Below are 5,000 nucleotides of genomic sequence, written 5' to 3'. Positions count from 1 at the left end.
TTGCACACGCAAGGATGATGTTACAGCATAATGTAATTTAAAACTACAATTAGCATGAAATAAATGGATGACACTGTGATTACCTACAACTACATAGAACTGTATTTTATTAGCGTTGATATAACGTTATGAATTATGGGAAGCAATTAAAATCATTATATCCTTTGCTAAGGATAGAATGATGTGTACTTGTCATCGTGTTACTGCCCACCCGGCAACATACGCACAGCACGGTATTTGTAAACGGTGGCTTCTTTGCCAGAATTGCTCTCCAGTTATCATGGACTAGGCTAACATTCACCCATTCGTACAGTACATGAATTTGCTTTTAAAAGAGTTATGAAAACATAAAATGCGACACTGTGTCACTAAATACACTCCCACAGGTGGCCGAGCAGTGCACGGCGAAATAATTGGAGGCAATGTATACCCCAGGCCAGGCTACCAGACAACACGCCCTTACTGCCACTGAGTGATGACGGTGTGCTCCTCCTCCTCCCCCTTCTCCCTTCAACCTTCCCTCAACGCGCGTCGCCACAGATGGCGTGCTCGGTGAATAATTGAGCCTGCGGCTGCATCATGCTCTGCTAATAGCGCATGACGTGACTCCACGCCCTGACTGACCCCCAGGAACACTCGTTCTCTGTCACTCTCTTAATTATGTTGAGGCTGCAGGCGGGAGCAGGCAGATGGCGTGGGTACTTGCACAATAACCTTTTCGGTTTAAGGAAAACCGGCCAAACCGCATTTTTTTTTTTTTTTTTCAAGAAGCTACAACATAAGGGATAACAAGAAAGAGACAGAACGCATTGATCTGCTACACACAGTATATTATGTAGTACATATTTCGAGTAACAGAGTTTGAGACAAAGTTGTTCTCACACACACACACACACACACACACACACACACTGCTGGTTAACAAGCTGGAAGGATTTGCGTGCTCTGATCACTACAGCGGAGGACGTTTCATGATAAAATTCACTAAGCCGTAGAAATGATTATAAAAAGTGTTTTCTACATCACTTATAGACGAGTTTTCTTGTGAGAGAGAATTAGTGACCTTTCGCCATCATGTTCTTTCGTTTTATTTATCTCAGCACCTCATCCGAGCCCACACAAAGGTCACTTTTCGTTGCCCTATTGGACTCAGGCTGACAAGAATGACATTAGTTACTTCAGTCTCTGAACTTTTAGCATTAAAGCCTCTCCGGGTGAAACTATGGTATCTCAGTCATTAACAACACAAGATCATTGACAGTTACTTGTTACTTATGCAAGTGATCTGTATTGAAAGCCAACAAACTTGTTTATCGAGTAATAGTTTTAGTCTATTTTAGAATTTACAGCACTCGCAGGGCAATCCCAACCTCTCAATTATCAGGGTTCGTTCATTCCTCCTCCTCCATGATGGTCCCAGTGGCTCATCCCCTCCACCACTCCACCCCCTCCTGGCTAACCCCTCTCACCCGGCTCACCTGCTAACCGCCGGGCCCGGGGTCCCCGTCAGTGCGGCTCTGGCTGTTGTGGAAGGAGGGTGTTTCGCTCACTTCTCTAGAATCCTACGTCATCTGTCGACACATCCTTCGTAGCTGGCTGGTAGTGACTGTCAGAGGTGAATCTGAAAGGTGTGTGCCGATTAATATTTTCCTTCCTTCGAACACAAGTGTTGATCATCACAAAGTAACACGAAGGAATTTAAACTATTTTTATACGAGATACCCAAGTTCGCAATCTGTTTAACTTCACTTAAACAAAATCACGAATTTAAACGAAAAATTTACTGAAACGTTGTCGCGTGTAATGTCATGACAGCAAGGATGCGTCAGTGAACTGGGTGAGGGATGCAAGCCGAGCACGGATTGTTGTTCACTGTGGCATCTAAGTCTCCGTCAGGGGCAGCAGGCTCAAGGGAACCTGCCACGGCGGCGGCACCTCGGCACCACCCTCACCTGAACGTCTTGTTCTTCCCCATTGTTTACGAATGTCTTTCTTAATACAATGTACCACTATTAAAATCTGTATAGGGAGTCTGCAGTAGCGTGCTCCTCTTCCTAGAGAGGATTAGTAATCTCATTAGTAATCTAATCGTATTCGTCGTTTTATTTACAGCAAATACCCACATCAGACGACTTACGTAGGAAGCGCCATTCGAGTTCGTGGATTACTTGGCGTGGGTTCCCTCTTTACTGATACATATTCATCATTAACAGCTAGTAACACTAACAGCCTCAAGCACCGCACAGGCAGGATCCTTACACTCATGGCACGCTGCTATGCCTCGGAGATCCGTGTTGCCAAGAAATAGAAGGACTAAACGGATAAGATGCAAGCAGGTGCAAGTCGTCTCCAGAGCAGCTGGCGGGTCAAATTTGTGCCTATAAATGGAGACGCTTGTGCCAGTCTTGTTTCCTTATGAAGCAGGCCACCACCTGCCCGCCGCGGGCCTCCTGCACTTTACATACATGCAAGTCTTTCCTTCACCTGTAATTGAATCTAAATTTCTTCGCGTTCTACATCAAGAAGTTCACAGTCCGTGTGTGCCCAGTGCCTCAAGGGGATGTGTGGGAGGCGTGGCCCGTCACGTGAGGGAGGAGGACGGAGGAGCGGGGGTGAGGAGGGTCCGTCACACCACCTGCCCCACACCTGCCGTTTAGTCTCAGTGTCTTGCTCACACATTCACTCGCTTGTATATTTGTCATCTTCACATTTTCTCATAAATAGTTAGGCTTCCCATTCTTCCTGTGTCTGAATGTCACTTATGCTCTTGAAAAATAAACATTCACTCCCTAAACCCTGTACGTTCTGGGTGTCCTGCTCCCCGCACCAATAAACAGGTTTCTTTCTTTCTTTTTTTTTTTCTGTAATTTCCATTTGAAGCCTCCTGGTTGCCTTGAGCTTACACCTGCCTCCCCCAAGGCTAACAAACGTCTGCACCTGCCTGTGAGCCAGCCTGTTCAGACACACCTGCCTCTCCTGCCTACACCTGCCCCTCCTTTGTTTGCCAGACAACAAACACCTGTCCTTTCTCAGTCCCTCCAAGCATCGGCCATCCTCACATGTATTATAATACGTCGCACTAATTTTCTCTCCTTTTTCTGTCAAAACTCTCGTCTTTCCCGCACAGCTTCGCGCTCCAATCCTTGGTCACACATATGCTTTCTTTTCCATACTTTCTGATGATCGACTGGTTCATTGCACCCATTTAGTGACTTCACTCAAGCGTCAACACCGTACGAGAATGGGCTTCATGAAACAATATATAGAAGGGAATGGTTGGAAAAAGACAAAACCAGCTCAATGGAAGACTGAAATGTAGAGGAAGCTGGAGACTGCCTGAGAAGATCTGAAAGATGTTTCCCACCCAACACTCTCAGTGATGTCTAACTCTCACGGTGAGCTACAGGCGCGTCTCGAGTGCCGTGAGGAATGACCACTATAACAACCCTTCATTTAACGCCTCTGCTGCACCCCTGAGAAACTCCCACTTGAGAGTTTCATCCCCAAGTGACTCATTATATCATCAAGCCAAGATAAAAAAAAAAAAAAGCACCATATCGCCTGGAAATCATCTAGCACCAACTTGTGTTCCTTCTCACCTTAAAACTGAGTGTAATAATTGTCTGTGAATGGGAGAGCCGTGCTGGGAGGGAAGGGCGGGGTGTGACGAGCGGCCGATGGGAGAATGTCTCGTCCAGTTGATGAACAATTGTGATAAATGCCAGGAGGAGTTACATGGCCACGACCACCACCAACGGGATGTCGCTACAGGGAGAGCGAGGGTTTCTTACACTCTGAAGAATGGGAAAAGCTATCAAAAAGGATCTGGGATGATCATTCTTTGTGCGAAGTGCGAATATTAATTTATGTAGAGGGATTTTTTTTTTTTTTTATTTTAGTGATACTCTGAAAATTTATATTAAAAGTAAAAACAGCACACGAAGTATCCATGTTCTACCAAATATCGAACAGCAAAGATTTTTTTCTGGTTCTGACACGAGCAAAAAAGGACCACTGGCTGACCGCGGGGTATGTGTTGTCTCACCACAACATTATAGGCATAATACCGTTGTAGTGATGTGGTGATGCTGTAGGCAATATGTAATCTCTCTCTCGTCTCTCTCTCTCTCTCTCTCTCTCTCTCTCTCTCTCTCTCTCTCTCTCTCTCTCTCTCTCTCTCTCTCTCTCTCTCTCTCTCTCTCATATCTGACGAAATGTGAAATGTTCGATATTATATCAGGAAAGAAGAGTTAAGATACCTGATTTCTAAATTGGTTTCTCCTTTGGAATACTTATATTTTTTTTCTTTGAGAGAAACATTTAGCTTTTTTTTCGAAATTTGCCCTTGGTCTACCTCCCTTGTGAATGAAAAAAATACAATTGCAAGACGCGAGTTCTATAAAGATCTGATGAAGTAGGATACACACAGAGGCCACTGAACCACGGTGCTTGTAACAATTCCTTAACCCGTCGACCCAATGACTGCTTTCCATAACAAGCCACATTGTTATAACTGCTGATTTCTCGTATTCACCGACCCTGCTAGGTGTTGACTTTCCATAACAAGCCACATTGTTATAACTGCTGATTTATCGTATTCACCGACCCTGCTAGGTGTTGACTTTCCATATCAAGACTGGAGTGACAGCTCTCACTTGCCGCCGCGTAAACAACTGCACTCACAAACCACTTTCTCACTCAAACACATTATCATAACCAGGAACAACCACCAATGGAAAACCCTAAAAAGAAGAAAAAACATTTATTACACGCATCGACGCTCAGTATTACTTCATGTTCAACACTTCATCCTCGCACTGACGAACACTGACTATTGTGATCCTGTAAGTCAACTCAGTACCTCAAAAGTTCAACCAATTTATAATTTTTCGCCACGACTTATTCCCTCGTGAGAAGACCTCGAACGAAATTCAACTCGATCCTTTCTGCCCTTCACTGAGCATCCATCCACCTCATTCTCGACCTTCCTCCGACCACAA

General features: G+C 44.8%; 1 protein-coding gene and 1 long non-coding RNA gene across 5 annotated transcripts in view; one reads left to right on the top strand and one right to left on the bottom strand.

Annotated features, from left to right (window-relative positions):
• The window catches only part of LOC135107309 (uncharacterized), a 29,040-nt gene that overhangs the window by 9,029 nt on the left and 15,011 nt on the right, over positions 1-5,000 (bottom strand). For all 4 annotated transcript variants that reach the window (XR_010271693.1, XR_010271692.1, XR_010271694.1 and 1 more), the window contains exon 2: positions 1,479-1,621. This is a non-coding gene — a long non-coding RNA (uncharacterized LOC135107309). The remainder of the gene's footprint in view (positions 1-1,478; positions 1,622-5,000) is intronic.
• The window catches only part of LOC135107308 (uncharacterized), a 16,165-nt gene continuing 12,652 nt past the window's right edge, over positions 1,488-5,000 (top strand). The window contains exon 1 of the mRNA XM_064017007.1: positions 1,488-1,628. The gene's annotated coding sequence lies outside the window, so the exon portion shown is untranslated. The remainder of the gene's footprint in view (positions 1,629-5,000) is intronic.

The sequence above is a fragment of the Scylla paramamosain genome, chromosome 15 (genome assembly GCF_035594125.1).
Source record: "Scylla paramamosain isolate STU-SP2022 chromosome 15, ASM3559412v1, whole genome shotgun sequence".
NCBI classification, from domain to species: domain Eukaryota; kingdom Metazoa; phylum Arthropoda; class Malacostraca; order Decapoda; family Portunidae; genus Scylla; species Scylla paramamosain.
This window is presented reverse-complemented; position numbering and strand designations above follow the sequence as displayed.